This window comes from Oncorhynchus mykiss, chromosome 30, assembly GCF_013265735.2.
Source record: "Oncorhynchus mykiss isolate Arlee chromosome 30, USDA_OmykA_1.1, whole genome shotgun sequence".
Taxonomy (NCBI): Eukaryota; Metazoa; Chordata; class Actinopteri; order Salmoniformes; family Salmonidae; genus Oncorhynchus; species Oncorhynchus mykiss.
In genome coordinates this window covers 15826803-15844197 of record NC_050570.1, presented here as the reverse complement: position 1 = coordinate 15844197, position 17395 = coordinate 15826803, and the positions used below count along the sequence as shown (strand labels likewise).

At 45.9% G+C, this 17395-nt stretch overlaps 1 protein-coding gene across 2 annotated transcripts in view; it reads right to left on the bottom strand.

Annotated features, from left to right (window-relative positions):
- LOC110522748 (plexin-B2-like) overlaps window positions 1–17395 on the bottom strand; it is a 237112-nt gene that overhangs the window by 128690 nt on the left and 91027 nt on the right. The window contains exon 2 of one of the 2 annotated variants that reach the window (XM_036968738.1): window positions 9892–10109. The gene's annotated coding sequence lies outside the window, so the exon portion shown is untranslated. The remainder of the gene's footprint in view (window positions 1–9891; window positions 10110–17395) is intronic. The other variant, XM_036968737.1, reaches the window with a different exon arrangement.

The following is a 17395-nucleotide window of genomic DNA, read 5'->3' as shown; positions in this document are numbered from 1 at the left end:
TGAGGCTGGTAACTCAAGTGAGGACTACCGAGTGCCGCCGTGGTCTAAGGCACTGCATCTCAGTGCTAGAGGTGTCACTATAGACACCCTGGTTCGAATCCAGGCTGTATCACAACCGGCCGTGATTGGGAGTCCCATAGGGTGGCGCACAATTGTCCCAGCGTCATCTGGGTTTGGCCGGTGTAGGCGGTCATTGTAAATAAGAATGGGTTCTTAACTGACTTGCCTAGTTAAATAAAGGTTACATTAAAAATAAAAACATTTACTTATCCTCTGCAGCAGAGGTAACTCTGGGGTTTCCTTTACTGTGGCAGTCCTCATGAGAGCCAGTTAACTGTAATGAACTTATCCTCTGCAGCAGAGGTAACTCTGGGTCTTCCTTTCCTGTGGCAGTCCTCATGAGAGCCAGTTTCATCATAGCGCTTGATGGTTTTTACGGCTGTACTTGAAGAAACTTTCAAAGTTCTTGAAATTTTCCGGATTGACAGACCTTGTCTTAAAGTAATATTGGACTGTTTTTTCTCTTTGCTTATTTGAGCTGTTCTTGCCATAATATGGACTTGGTCTCTCACCAAATAGGGCTATCTTCTGTATACTACCTCGACCTTGTCACAACACAACTGATTGGCTCAAATGCATTAAGAAGGAAAGAAATTCCACAAATTAACTTTTAACCAGGCACACCTGTTAATTGAAATGTATTCCAGGTGACTACCTCATGAAGCTGGTTGAGAGAATGCCAAGTGTGTGCAAAGCTGTCATCAAGGCAAAGGGTGGCTACTTTGAAGAATCTCAAATATAAAATATATTTTGATTCGTTTAACACTCTTTTGGTTTGTAAATGATTCTATATGTGCCTTCATTATTATTCAACAATGTAGAAAATAGTAAAAATATAACGAAAAAACCCTGGGATGAGAAGGTGCGTCCAAACGTTTGACCGGTACTGTACATACATACACGCATGTCTTTTAAAAATATATTTTCCTTCATTATTTTCCTTCATCAACCCATACCATCCATCTCCGAAGCCCATCCAGCTTGATTTCTACTTTTTTTGCCTCATATTTTTCAACTGTGCAGTTTAACAAACGTTCTGAACCTTTCTATGCTCATAGTTCCTACAGATTGTAAATCAAAGAAACATTTTTGCTATAAATAATATTATCTTATTGATCGACTGACTATGACTTTTCAAATCACCCTGTAGTGCTATCTGCAGAGTTAGCTCCAGGTAAATGTTGCACTTCTTCAACCATTCCATTCGCTTTGTGTAGATCTCGTTTCATCTCTACTCCCAAATGCACTGTGCTTCAGTATGAGACTGCCATCATTGAAGTAAATAAATCAAACTTTATTTGTCACGTGCCTAATACAACAGGTTACCGTGAAATGCTTTCTTACAAGCCCTTAACCAACAACGCAGTTCGAGAGTTAAGAAAATATTCACCAAATAAAATTAAATAAAAAATTATGAAAAGTAACACAATAAAATAACAATAATGAGGCTATATACAGGGGGCACCGGTACCGAGTCAATGTGTGGGGGTACAGGTTAGTCAAGGTAATTTGTACATATAGGTAGGGGTAAAGTGACGGTGCATAGATAATAGCAGCTGTGTAAAAACAAATGGGGGGGGTGTCAATGTAAATAGTCCAGATGGCATCCTGACCGGTTGCGTCACCGCCTGGTATGGCAACTGCTCGGCATACGACTGTAAGGTGCTATAGAGGGTAGTGCTTACGGCCCAGTACATCACTGGGGCCAAGCATCCTACCATCCAGGACATTTAAACTAGGCGGTGTCAGAGGAAGGACCAAAAATTGTCAAAGACTCCAGTCACCCAAGTCATAGACTGTTTTCTCTGCTAACGCACGGCAAGCGGTACCGGAGCGCCAAGTCTAGGACCAAAAGGCTTGTATTCCATGTGACAAATACAATTTGATTTGAAGAACAGTGCAGATGCAAAAGTGCAGTATGTGAGGTTGCAAAAGGAGGGAGAGAAGGCACACAAGTGAGACAAAGAGAAGAGAGGAACCAGAGAGGACAAGAGAGGAACCAGAGAGGGACCAGAGAGGAACCAGAGAGGACAAGAGAGGAACCAGAGAGGAAGCAGAGAGGACAAGAGAGGAACCAGAGAGGAACCAGAGAGGAAAAGAGAGGAACCAGAGAGGACAAGAGAGGAACCAGAGAGGACAAGAGAGGAACCAGAGCGGACACGAGAGGAACCAGAGAGGAACCAGAGCGGACACGAGAGGAACCAGAGCGGACACAAGAGGAACCAGAGAGGACACGAGAGGAACCAGAGAGGAACCAGAGAGGAACCAGAGAGGAACCAGAGAGGACACGAGAGGAACCAGAGAGGGCACGAGAGGAACCAGAGAGGAACCAGAGAGGACACAAGAGGACACGAGAGGAACCAGAGAGGACACGAGAGGAACCAGAGAGGAACCAGAGAGGACACGAGAGGAACCAGAGAGGACACGAGAGGAACCAGAGAGGACACGAGAGGAACCAGAGAGGACACGAGAGGAACCAGAGAGGAACCGGAGAGGACACGAGAGGAACCAGAGAGGACACCAGAGGAACCAGAGAGGACACAAGAGGAACCAGAGAGGAGAGGAACCAGAGAGGACATGAGAGAAACCAGAGAGGACACGAGATGAACCAGAGAGGAACCAGGGAGGAACCAGAGAGGAACCAGAGAGGACATGAGAGGAACCAGAGAGGAACCAGAAAGGACACGAGAGGAACCAGAGAGGAACCAGAGAGGAACCAGTAAGGACACGAGAGGAACAAGAGAGGAACCAGCGAGGACAAGAGAGGAACCAGAGAGGACACGAGAGGAACCAGAGAGGACATGAGAGGAACCAGAGAGGACACAAGAGGAACCAGAGAGGACAAGAGAGGAACCAGAGAGGAACCAGAGCGGACACGAGAGGAACCAGTGAGGACACGAGAGGAACCAGGGAAGACACGAGAGGAACCAGGGAAGACACGAGAGGAACCAGGGAGGAACCAGGGAGGAACCAGAGAGGAAACGAGAGGAACCAGGGAGGACATGAGAGGAACCAGAGAGGAACCAGAGAGGACATGAGAGGAACCAGAGAGGACACAAGAGGAACCAGAGAGGACAAGAGAGGAACCAGAGAGGAACCAGAGAGGACACGAGAGGAACCAGAGAGGACACGAGAGGAAACAGAGAGGACAAGAGAGAAATCAGAGAGGACAAGAGAGGAACCAGAGAGGGACCAGAGAGGAACCAGAGAGGACAAGAGAGGAACCAGAGAGGAACCAGAGAGGACAAGAGAGGAACAGAGATGAACCAGAGAGGACAAGAGAGGAACCAGAGAGGAACCAGAGAGGACAAGAGAGGAACCAGAGAGGACAAGAGAGGAACCAGAGAGGACAAGAGAGGAACCAGAGAGGACAAGAGAGGAACCAGAGAGGAACCAGAGCGGACACGAGAGGAACCAGAGAGGAACCAGAGCGGACACGAGAGGAACCAGAGCGGACACGAGAGGAACCAGAGAGGACACGAGAGGAACCAGAGAGGAACCAGAGAGGAACCAGAGAGGACACGAGAGGAACCAGAGAGGGCACGAGAGGAACCAGAGAGGAACCAGAGAGGACACAAGAGGACACGAGAGGAACCAGAGAGGACACGAGAGGAACCAGAGAGGAACCAGAGAGGAACCAGAGAGGACACGAGAGGAACCAGAGAGGACACGAGAGGAACCAGAGAGGACACCAGAGGAACCAGAGAGGACACCAGAGGAACCAGAGAGGACACCAGAGGAACCCGAGAGGACACAAGAGGAACCCGAGAGGAACCAGAGAGGACACGAGAGGAACCAGAGAGGACACGAGAGAAACCAGAGAGGACACGAGAGGAACCAGAGAGGAACCAGGGAGGAACCAGAGAGGAACCAGAGAGGACATGAGAGGAACCAGAGAGGAACCAGAGAGGAACCAGAGAGGACACGAGAGGAACCAGAGAGGACACGAGAGGAACCAGAGAGGACACGAGAGGAACCAGGGAGGACACGAGAGGAACCAGAGAGGACACGAGAGGAACCAGAGAGGACACGAGAGGAACCGGAGAGGACACGAGAGGAACCAGAGAGGACACAAGAGGAACCAGAGAGGACATGAGAGGAACCAGAGAGGACACGAGAGGAACCAGAGAGGAACCAGAGAGGACAAGAGAGGAACCTCGGAGGAACCAGAGCGGACACGAGAGGAACCAGGGAGGACACGAGAGGAACCAGGGAGGAACCAGGGAGGAACCAGAGAGGACACGAGAGGAACCAGAGAGGACATGAGAGGAACCAGAGAGGAACCAGAGAGGACATGAGAGGAACCAGAGAGGACACGAGAGGAACCAGAAAATACATGAGAGGAGAGGAACCAGAGAGGACATGAGAGGACATGAGAGGAACCAGAGAGGAACCAGAGAGGACACAAGAGGAACCAGAGAGGACATGAGAGATGAGGAACCAGAGAGGACATGAGAGGAACCAGAGAGAACACGAGAGGAACCAGAGAGGACATGAGAGAAGAGGAACCAGAGAGGACACGAGAGGAACCAGAGAGGAACCAGAGAGGAACCAGAGAGGAACCAGAGAGGACACGAGAGGAACCAGAGAGGGCACGAGAGGAACCAGAGAGGAACCAGAGAGGACACAAGAGGACACGAGAGGAACCAGAGAGGACACGAGAGGAACCAGAGAGGAACCAGAGAGGACACGAGAGGAACCAGAGAGGACACGAGAGGAACCAGAGAGGACACGAGAGGAACCAGAGAGGACACGAGAGGAACCAGAGAGGAACCGGAGAGGACACGAGAGGACATGAGAGGACACCAGAGGAACCAGAGAGGACACAAGAGGAACCAGAGAGGAGAGGAACCAGAGAGGACATGAGAGAAACCAGAGAGGACACGAGATGAACCAGAGAGGAACCAGGGAGGAACCAGAGAGGAACCAGAGAGGACATGAGAGGAACCAGAGAGGAACCAGAAAGGACACGAGAGGAACCAGAGAGGAACCAGAGAGGAACCAGTAAGGACACGAGAGGAACAAGAGAGGAACCAGCGAGGACAAGAGAGGAACCAGAGAGGACACGAGAGGAACCAGAGAGGACATGAGAGGAACCAGAGAGGACACAAGAGGAACCAGAGAGGACAAGAGAGGAACCAGAGAGGAACCAGAGCGGACACGAGAGGAACCAGTGAGGACACGAGAGGAACCAGGGAAGACACGAGAGGAACCAGGGAAGACACGAGAGGAACCAGGGAGGAACCAGGGAGGAACCAGAGAGGACACGAGAGGAACCAGAGAGGACATGAGAGGAACCAGAGAGGAACCAGAGAGGACATGAGAGGAACCAGAGAGGACACGAGAGGAACCAGAGAGGACAAGAGAGGAACCAGAGAGGAACCAGAGAGGACACGAGAGGAACCAGAGAGGACACGAGAGGAAACAGAGAGGACAAGAGAGAAATCAGAGAGGACAAGAGAGGAACCAGAGAGGGACCAGAGAGGAACCAGAGAGGACAAGAGAGGAACCAGAGAGGAACCAGAGAGGACAAGAGAGGAACAGAGATGAACCAGAGAGGACAAGAGAGGAACCAGAGAGGAACCAGAGAGGACAAGAGAGGAACCAGAGAGGACAAGAGAGGAACCAGAGAGGACAAGAGAGGAACCAGAGAGGACAAGAGAGGAACCAGAGAGGAACCAGAGCGGACACGAGAGGAACCAGAGAGGAACCAGAGCGGACACGAGAGGAACCAGAGCGGACACGAGAGGAACCAGAGAGGACACGAGAGGAACCAGAGAGGAACCAGAGAGGAACCAGAGAGGACACGAGAGGAACCAGAGAGGGCACGAGAGGAACCAGAGAGGGCACGAGAGGAACCAGAGAGGAACCAGAGAGGACACAAGAGGACACGAGAGGAACCAGAGAGGACACGAGAGGAACCAGAGAGGAACCAGAGAGGAACCAGAGAGGACACGAGAGGAACCAGAGAGGACACGAGAGGAACCAGAGAGGACACCAGAGGAACCAGAGAGGACACCAGAGGAACCAGAGAGGACACCAGAGGAACCCGAGAGGACACAAGAGGAACCCGAGAGGAACCAGAGAGGACACGAGAGGAACCAGAGAGGACACGAGAGAAACCAGAGAGGACACGAGAGGAACCAGAGAGGAACCAGGGAGGAACCAGAGAGGAACCAGAGAGGACATGAGAGGAACCAGAGAGGAACCAGAGAGGAACCAGAGAGGACACGAGAGGAACCAGAGAGGACATGAGAGGAACCAGAGAGGACACGAGAGGAACCAGGGAGGACACGAGAGGAACCAGAGAGGACACGAGAGGAACCAGAGAGGACACGAGAGGAACCGGAGAGGACACGAGAGGAACCAGAGAGGACACAAGAGGAACCAGAGAGGACATGAGAGGAACCAGAGAGGACACGAGAGGAACCAGAGAGGAACCAGAGAGGACAAGAGAGGAACCTCGGAGGAACCAGAGCGGACACGAGAGGAACCAGGGAGGACACGAGAGGAACCAGGGAGGAACCAGGGAGGAACCAGAGAGGACACGAGAGGAACCAGAGAGGACATGAGAGGAACCAGAGAGGAACCAGAGAGGACATGAGAGGAACCAGAGAGGACACGAGAGGAACCAGAAAATACATGAGAGGAGAGGAACCAGAGAGGACATGAGAGGACATGAGAGGAACCAGAGAGGAACCAGAGAGGACACAAGAGGAACCAGAGAGGACATGAGAGATGAGGAACCAGAGAGGACATGAGAGGAACCAGAGAGAACACGAGAGGAACCAGAGAGGACATGAGAGAAGAGGAACCAGGGAGGACACGAGAGGAACCAAAGAGGACAAGAGAGGAGAGGAACCAGAGAGGAGAGGAACCTGAGAGGACAAGAGGAACCAGAGAGGACACGAGAGGAACGAGAGAGGAACCAGAGAGGACAGGAGAGGAACCAGAGATGAACCAGAGAGGAACCAGAGAGGACACGAGAGGAACCAGAGAGGAACCAGAGGACACGAGAGGAACCAGAGAGGACATGAGAGCAGAGGAACCAGAGAGGACACGAGAGGAACCAGAGAGGACACGAGAGGAACCAGAGAGGACAAGAGAGGACACGAGAGGAACAAGAGAGGAGAGGAACCTGAGAGGAGAGGAACCAGAGAGGACATGAGAGGAACTAAAGAGGACATGAGAGGAACCAGAGAGGACATGAGAGGACACGAGAGGAACCAGAGCGGACATGAGAGGACGCGAGAGGAACCAGAGAGGAAACGAGAGAAACCAGAGAGGACACGAGAGAAACCAGAGAGGACACGAGAGGAACCAGAGAGGACACGAGAGGAACCAGAAAGGACACAAGAGGAACCAGAGAGGACACGCATCTGGTTCCATTCAGAATACCTTGGATTCCTCATCTGGCAGTTTTATATTAATCTCTTGCAACCTGGGTCTTGACTGCCCAGGAGAGCATAAAAAACTACACTCCTGTACACAAAGAAAGCCCTTCTCTTTAAGCATGACTGTGAGGGTGAAGGTTGAACGGGTGGGAGTACCCCCACAGGACATTCCTAAGGAAGCTTGGTTTGCCCTTCTCCTCTCCTGCTGAGCACAATGAAGACGATGGTCCATCAGCATTATTTCCCCAGGAGATAGAGTTCTGGTGATGTACATGACTCAATCTGTGAGCAACAGGAGTGGAGATCAGACGCAATACAACCCGGCCCCATTAACCACCGCCACGGAGACATGGTTACCGTTGCAGAGCGGCGAGAAGCGCTTAGCTCTGCCCTATCTACTGGCCCGTAATATTATTTTACGCCATGTTCCAGCTCTCTTTACAACCTCAAACATAATTCTGTCTCCAAGGCTCAATAAAAATGTATTTATATAGTGGATTTATATAGTGGGCTTCGAAATTATTGACACCCTTAAAAATTGGGAAATTGTATTACTTTATACTAATATAATTGCTCAGAGCAACCGATTTTGTTAAACAAGTAATATTATTTTTTCTCAAAATGGTAGGGTCAAAATTACTGACATCCCTAAATATTCTTAAAACATATCCTGGCACGCAATGACTACTTTAACCTTTAACCTTGACTTTAGAAATTTGTTGGATGCATTTGCAGTAAATTTTTGTTTCAGATTATTTTGATTGATGTTGCATGCTAGGAATATGTGACCAAATACAAAACTTTGGACTACTTTATTTATAAGAATCTTAAGCGACATCAATCATTTTGATCCCTATCTTTTTTGAGAAAAAACAATGACTTGTTTATCAAAATCATTTTTTTTCTGAGCAATTGTACTAGTATAAAAAAAATCATAATTTCCCAATTTTATGGAGCATTCAATAAAGGTCAATATTTGAATGATTTATTTTATGCAGTCATTATTGCTCATCTTTACAATGGTGTCAATAAATTGGGACCCCACTGTATTTCTTTATTACTTGCCTGTCCATATCACTGTATCTGCTCCTGTACAAAGGAAAGTAATATCAGTAGAGCTCTGGCCCTCTAGCCTTGTTGAGAGCAGCAGACACAGAATATTATTACCTTGAGCTGTCGCCTGTTCCCCCGTGCCATTCACTCAGGGCCTAATGGATTTTTTTATTATAATCAAATGAATACAATATCTTCCCATAAATAGCCTACTTAGAAAGTCCTTTTCTCTGCCTGCAATATGGTTGGATGTCCATCACGCTTGAGTGCAGAGGTGCCACATGTTTAATTCAAAGCCAATGCAATTTACGCACACTGCACACTGAAACACAGACTAAAGTTTTTGTTCTCCCTCCACCCATCTTACCTTCAACGGTCCACGTTTACAAAACCATTTAGGCCTGTAGGAACAGACTGTATTGCATAACATTCACTGTATCTGAGAGAACTGGGGTATAAAAGAGGGTAGCAATGATGTACTATAGGGCACTCAGAGGTAAAGAAAGTGAATAAACTCATTGGAAAGCAGTCCCCTATACATCAGGTCTGGACATCACATCTATCTATGTGGATCTGACAATTGGGGGGGTGTTGAGAAGAGAAAAGGGAATCCAATCTCTCACACAGAGGAACAGAGACAGGCAGGCAGATACACTATGGTCCCAAAATAACCCTAAGGAATCCATGAATGAAATGACAGGATTGCAGGGGTATTAGAAGAAATGCTGAGGTGGTTGCTAATGCTGTTTATGGTGTGGTGTCACCGCTAGCAGGGGAAAAGTCAAACTGTTTGACTAATAAAATGTGGACAAGCTTTTCAGAGTCGCCAAGCAGAAAATTCTAAACCGAGCTGAGGGTCTACCTTGACCTCTAGTTGGCCTATCGCCGATGCAGCGGGCCGGGCTTTGACGCATGTATCCGGCATAAACGGACAGATATAAAGCCTTTAAAATAAATATATGTGAAGGCCTCTCGAAATGGGGCCGATAAACATAAACCCTGATATCCCGGCTAAGGATGGGATTATTGTTGCGTCAACAACCCCCGTACATAATAGTGATTACTGTCCTCTCTGCAGCGCCATCAGACTAAGGCAACGACTAAGCTAGCAGACAGCCTGGTCCTAATTACCTAGAACTGCCAATTACTGACTCCATTTAATTATTTATATAGCTAGTCTGTTAGCGCCACACATCCAAATAAAAATAGACTTTTCTGACTCCAAGCACTGATATCGGTGGCAGCTGTGTTGAATGGGTCTACAGGGCCTGCTGGATCACACTGGCTTGGGAATTCACTGGATTCAGGCAGTGCTAGTCTGTGAGATACCCAGCTAGCTAGGTAGCTATAAATCCCTCATGGCTATCAATTCAATGTTCAGTACCTGTTTACTACTCAATGTGCTGACAGCTTGGCCTTTGCAGTCGTATCGTAGTCGTATGAAAACAATGGAACAGCAATATCTTTAGGGGTTTGTCCTTACTTCCTGTAGAGCTCAATTACTTCCTGTAGTTGCCAAGCAGGAAGTCCACAATCATATCCCTTCGTCGTCTGCTCTCCTGTTTATTCAGGCCTCTCCAGGGTGGCCACAGTAAAGAAGTGCTGAAAGACAAAAAAAAGAGCGCTTTAGAAAATTCATCCATTGTGTCACACTGAGGAAAAAATACAGTACCAGCAGTATGTTCAAATCTAAACATACATGACTGGTTGAGATCTGTTGTACAGTAAACAACTCTTCTACTGCCAATACCAAAATGCCTCTGAAAACAATCCTTCCCTTTATCTGGCGAGTGAACACTCACTCAGTTACTACAGATGTTTCCTATCACCCACGGCTGCCAGGCGGCACCCAGTCAGTGACTGCTAGTGCTAGGGAGGGAAGAGGAAGGAAAGTCTACCATTCGTGCTCCAGTGAATCCTGCAGAAATTTGACATATCACTCTGCGATTTGTATGTCTCTGGATTTGACATGAAAATGTTGGGAGTCTCGTCTGGAGTATCACTCGCCTCACGCCCGTCGCTCCTCTTAAAGTAACTAGGCCTGGCTGGCTGTTTAGCTTATGTTCCCATAAACTCTGACGTCCACATTTCTCAGCCCCGGGGTGCAGATGGCCGATTAGCTCAGTCGACAGCATGTCAGCGAGTGAGTGTCTTCTCTGGAAGCACAGGCCCACGATCATACAACACTTTGTTACCCTGAAGAAATATGACACACTTTATTTGGATTGTCTGGATAGTCCATCTGTAGATAATCTACAGATTGTGATACCATCAACAAACTCTGTTGATAAACAAATACTTGCTAAAGTTGCATATTAAAGTTAGGGGTTAGGGCTAGGGTTAAGATAAGGTTAGGGCTAGGGTTAAGATAAGGTTAGGGCTAGTAGTAGATATTTAGTTTAAATGTTACTGATAGTCTTTCCCAAACTGGTGGCCCGCAAGTCAAATGGTTTAATTTGGCCCCTCAAGTTTTCTGAGAACATAAAAAAAAAAAAAGTTATTGTTTATTGTTGGACATAAAAGACTGTAAAAACACCAGGATATGAGTTAAGTGATTTTAAATTTACCAATATTATTATCAAGTATTATCTGTTCGGGCTTCTTGCGGTCAATTTGACATCTGCAATACATTTTTTATTATGTTCTGGCCCCCCGACAATCCACTCCAGAAAAATAATCAGCCCGCGGCTGAATCTATTGATGATCCTTGATGTGTAGCATCTGGAGATGGACTATACAAATAAAGTGTTACCGAAATATGTCACTGCGTTGCCATACAGCTGCAGTGCTGGTTGTAGCGTGAGTGGGGTAGCATGCATTTTATTATAAAAAGTGTTGAATAAGGTGTAGACAGTGCTGAATAACTTAAACATGAACTTAATCATAAAAACAGCAGCTCTTTGCTGTATTCGTTGAGTCTCTCTCTAGTCATGGTTTTAAACGTTTTGAAATCTAACATTATCAACTTTCCTGTGTGTTCGAGGCTTCTTTTACAGTCCATGGAATTCCTTGGAGATCAACCACCGCTCTATATGATGACACATACTGTTAGTAGGCCTACATCAGTGTTCACCATCCTAGTCGATCACCACATTTTTCTGTAAAAAAGCGACTTCCACTCACGCTACAACCAGCACTGCAACTGCAATGAACGAGTATAGCAGAGTGTTCCAATAAGCTTGCATTGTTATTATTAGCGGCTTGTCTTTGTCAATATCTAGGAATATTTCACTTTCTCTGGTCATAAGAGTAACAACATGAATTGGTGCATGAGGAAGAAATAATGCTGTGTGACTTAAGTTTCGCTATTAGCTGGAAGACTGTGAGAAGAGAGTCAGGTGAGAGGCAGCCTCACAGGTGCTCCCTCCCTCAGCTCAGACTGACCATCAGATGCAGGCCATCAGTTCAGTATGCTCACTCAGCTGTGCCTCACAAGTAATACAACAAATGACCTATCACCAGTGTGATCATATAACAATTGTATTTTAATATAATTTCAAAATGGTCTGAGAAGAACAACACTGACAAAGCAATTCAATCATAGGCAATATGCAGAGATAATGTAGTGGGCCTCTAGTCTACTGCACAAAACTCATTGCTACAGAATGGTTTTTAATAGTTAAGGTCGCATAGGCTTACATTTTTCAAGTAATAAAAAATATAATCTTGACTCAGAAAAGTTTGGTGACCACTGGCCTACATAGTATTCAGTGCATTTGGAAAGTATTCAGACCCCTTTAATTTTTCAACATTTTGTTACATTACAGCCTTATTCTAAAATGGATGAAATAGTTTTTTCCCCTCATCAATCTAACACAACACCCCATAATGACAAAGCAAAAACAGGTTAAGATAGTTTTTTTTTTACAAAAGTTAAATAACACATTTACATAAGTATTCAAACCGTTTACTCAGTACTTTGTTGAAGCAACTTGGCTAGCTAGCTTGTTCCAGTTACCGTAAACTCACCCCATACCGTACAAATGTGCGTAACCGCGACATTCAAACGAGGCTACAAAGAAAACAAATGGGCCTGTAGCGACTGTGTTGACTTCAAAATCGGGGGTGTGAACTAGGTTCTATGGTAATGGCTCTATAGTATTGGAGAAAAATTGAAAAAACGGACCCTCCGTTACATCGGGACGTGTCATGTCGTATCGTACAGCACGCATAAAGCAACTATTTCTGTCTTACAATCTCTCTCCACCAGGTGTAGCACTTCTCTCATCCTTTAAAAACAAGAAATGGACAGTGACGGGGGTAAGGGGGGATACCTCGTCATTTTTTGCGTCATCATTGCATGCGATCATCATTCTCAAAGCCGTTGTTTACTTCTATGATCACTTTAGCACCGCCCTAAAAACCCGATTCCAATTCAACACAGACCTTCAAATAGGTATGTAATGACACATTATATAAACTCTTTATAGTGTTTTATTTACATTTTAGAGGCGAGAAGTTGGACAGATCGAGTGACGCATTAGTTTCGCTTCCCTACCCGCCATTTAAAAAAAAGACCCGACAGGGCTCATTGCCTGCTTGAATTATGCAGAAACAGGCAGCATTTAGGTCATGTAATTGATTCTGTTGGAAAGGGGAGAAATTGTGCTTTACAATGGTATTGACATTACAGTTGATCTGGAAGTATTACGTTTTGGGGTGCTATAATAAGGGAAATTGTATGGACCAAGGCGATATACGAGTTTACTATAGTTTTCACGTCATGAATGAAGCAGGTACCTTGTGGTATGGTTATATGAAATTACAATATTTTCTTGCAATATCGAAAAATGTTGACTAATATTTTATGCATTGACAGTTTGGAGTGGATCACAGACCCAAACTACCACGTTGGGTCTGGACTACGAGGGACCACAGCTGACGACCAAATCTGCTCCCATCACATCCATCATCCATAACAAACAGGGCTGGCAGGGGTATTGAGGGTCTGCAACTTTTATTTTCTATATTTAAAAAGTTTGGCCTACTTTTTCATCTTTACAGAAAACATGTTTTGTAATTGGAGCTCTGGATTTGCTGTGCGGCATTTTTTATACAGAAATAACAGATGTGCTTTCAAAATAGCAACTTGGATTAAATATGATGATGTTTGCCTTTCCATGCCTTCTAGCCTACTACTGAATATGGTGCTGTATGCTCAGATATGTCAGGTCAAATAAATTGGCACCTGGATATTGATCTTGAGATGGATTTAGCCCATTTTCGTTTAGACAATCTAGGATCAATATTACATATCATGTAAGGATATCTACTGAAATTATGATTTTTATTTTAAAAAATACAGATACATACATGATTTGGTAATGACTACAGATATGATCAATTTCAGAAAATATTTGGATTCGTTCATGCCTAAGTATGTCATAGATATGTCAGCATGTTGACGCATACCCTTTCCGGAGTTAGAATATTCTACAAATATGTCAGGAGGGTGCACACGCATTGGGTGTGTGTCTTGAATGTATCTCACCCCAGACACAGTGCCTTCGGAATGTATTCAGACCCAATTACTTTTTCCACATTTTGTTAAGTTACAGCCTAATTCTAAAACTGATAAAATATCATTTTTTCTCAGGGATCTACACACAATACCACAAAGATAAAGTGAAAATAGGTTTTTAGAAGTACCTTATTTACATAAGAAATCAGACCCTATGCTATGACACTCAAAATTGAGATCAGATGCCTCCTCTTTCCATTTATCTGTTTCCATTGATCATCCTTGAGAAGTTTCTACAACTTGATTGGAGTCCACCCGTGGTAAATTCAATAGATTGGGACATGATTTGGAAATGCACACACCTGTCTATTTAATGTCCCACAGCTGACAGTGCATGTCAGAGCAAAATCCAAGCCATGAGGTCGAAGGAACTGTAGAGATCCAAGACAGGATTGCCTCGACACAGGATTGTGTAAGGATATGGAACCAAAACATTTCTGCAGCATTGAAGGTCCCCAAGAACACAGTGGCCTCCATCATTCTTAAAATGGAAGAAGTTTGGAACCACCAAGACTTTTCATAGCTGGCTGCCTGGCCAAACTGAGCAATCGTGGGAGAAGGGTCTCTTGTCAGGGAGGTGACCAAGAACCCGATGGTCACTCTGACAGAGCTCTAGAGTTCCTCTGTGGAGATGGTAGAACATTCCAGAAGGACAACCATTCTCTGCAGGACTCCACCAATCAGGCCTTCATGGTAGAGTGGCTAGATGGCAGCCACTCCTCAGTAAAAGGCACATGACAGACCGCTTGGAGTTTGCCAAAAGGCACCTAAAGACTCTCAGACCATGAGAAACAAGATTCTCTGGTCTGATGAAACCAAGATTGAACTCTTTGGCCTGAATGCCAAACATCCCGCCTGGAATAAACCTGGCACCATCCCTACAGTGAAGCATGCTGGTGGCAGCATCATGCTGTGGTGATGTTTTTCAGCGGCAAGGGACTGGAAGACTAGTCAGGATCAACAGAAATATGAACGGAGCAAAGTACAGAGAGATCCTTGATGAAAACTGGGGCAAACGTTCACCTTCCAACAGCACAACCACTCTAAGCACACAGCCAAGACAAAGCAGAAGTGGCTTTAGGACAGGTCTCTGAATGTCTTTGAGTGGCCCACCCAGAGCCCGTACTCGAACCCGATCAAACATCCCTGGAGAGACCTGAAAATAGCTGTGCAGCAACGCTACCCATCCAAACTGACAGAGCTTGAGAGGTTCTGCAGCGAGGAATGGGACAAACTCCCCAAATAAAGGTTTGCCAAGCTTTTAGCGTCATACCCAAGAAGACTCGAGACTGTAATCGCTGGCAAAGCTGCGTCAACAAAGTACTGAGTAGAGGGTTTGAATACTTATATTAATGTAATAAGGCTATAATGTAACAAAATGTAGAAACGGTCAAGAGGTCTGAATACTTTCCGAAGGCACTATATCACCCTGGACTCATACGGTAGCAGGGAGATTTAAGGTCCGGATTGGATGCATGTAGAAACTGTCCCATTACAAAGACTATCCTAGCTCCGTAAAATATTCAAGGAATATACACAGTGTTCAAAACATTAAGAACACCTTCCTAATATTGAGTTGCACCCTTTTGCCCTCAAAACAGTCTCAAGGTGTCAAAAGTGTTCCACAGGGATGTTGGCCCATGTTGACTCTAATGCCTCCCACAGTTGTGTCAAGTTGGCTGGATATACTTTGAGTGGTGGGCCATACTTAATACACAAGGGGAACTGTTGAGCATGAAAAACCCAGCAGCGTTGCAGTTCTTGACACACTCAAAATCTGATGTGCCTGGAACCTACTACCATACCTTGTTCAAATGCATTTACTACAACCTTTGTCTTGCCCATTCACACTCTGAATGGCACACATACACAATCCATGTCTCAATTGTCTCAAGGGTTAAAAATCATTATTTAGCCAGTCTCCTCCCCTTCATCTACACTGATTGAAGAGGATTTAACAAGTGACATCAACAAGGGATCATAGCTTTCACCTGGATTCACCTGGTCAGTCTGTTTTCATTCTATAGCTAGAGGACTACTTAGTTCTCCAGAAGTGATCAGCATCATTTTTGTCTTTATCAGTTGTCTAGTACTGTCTATTTGCTAGCTAGGACCATCTACTTTAAGTGTGGCCTGTTTTCCCAGTAGCCTACTTGGTGGGTGAACTGTTGACTGCTCATAACTTTCAAATGATCGTTGACACATGAATCAGGATAAAGGGGCAGAATAATTTGTGACTTGTTTTGGTAATCAGTGGCAATATTGCAGGAGGAGTGGTTTTTCCTCTCCTAGGCAATCAGCAATTAGTACAGGGAGGTGTGCTCTTCACCTCTGCTAGGTAATTAGCAATTAGTGTTAGTACTTCAGTCTCTAGGCTATGCTCAAACATTACACCCCAACCCGAGCACTCCGTTCTGCCTCCTCTGGTCTCTTGGCCCTCCCACCCCTATGGGAGTGCACCTCCCTCTCAGCCGTCCAATCTCTTCTCTGTGATGTTACCTGAAGCTAGGACAGTAGAGTCACTGCCCAACTTCTGAAAGCACCTGAAACCCTACCTCTTCAGAGTATTTTAAATAACCCCTCTCCTCCCTCAACACCCACCCCCCCTTCTCCTTTCTAGCTCTGACTTTGCTGATAGCTACTTTGTTCAGGAAAAGTGATATGTGGTTGTCCCACCTAGCTGTATTAAGATGAATGCACTAATTGTAAGTTGCTCTGGATAAGAGCACCTGCTAAATGACTCAAATGTAAATGACATGGAAAGAGCTGGTGTTCTTAATGTGTTGTACACTCAGTATAAGTGTAGGTGCCTATTTGTATGATTCCTCTCGAACAGACAACTTCCTCCAGAATTTCAGAAACCACATTCTAGGGCAAAATACCCATTGTTCTCATGGTGCAAAACTGTTTTGTTTATGCATACTCAGATTGTGCCGCTCAGTGGAGGTCTTTAAACAGGAGCCCAGTTCAGCTCCATACAATTTTTGCCAGATCTGGATGATAGTTCACTAACTCCATAGTCACTGAAACACAGCACCCACACCCCCTACCCGTTAAATGCTCACTAGGCATTAGATCATGTTGTAGGAAGACTGTGCTCTTACAGAAATGATCAATTGTGTACAAGAGATCCACCACTGTGGCTCTCCAAAGCGCTTAGTATTTACATGACAGTTGCGAGGGGCAGACCTTGTTTGCAGGGGCTTGAGTGGAGGAGTGTTTGTGGCCCGGAAGCCGGATCTGTTCCAACCGTGCCCGGGCAAGAGAGACAGAGCCCAGTCAGCCTCGACAGCTTGGATACTCACAGGAGGTGATGGGATACTGGAGGACTGGTGTACCATGTTGAGGTTGAGGAGGGGAAGGATGT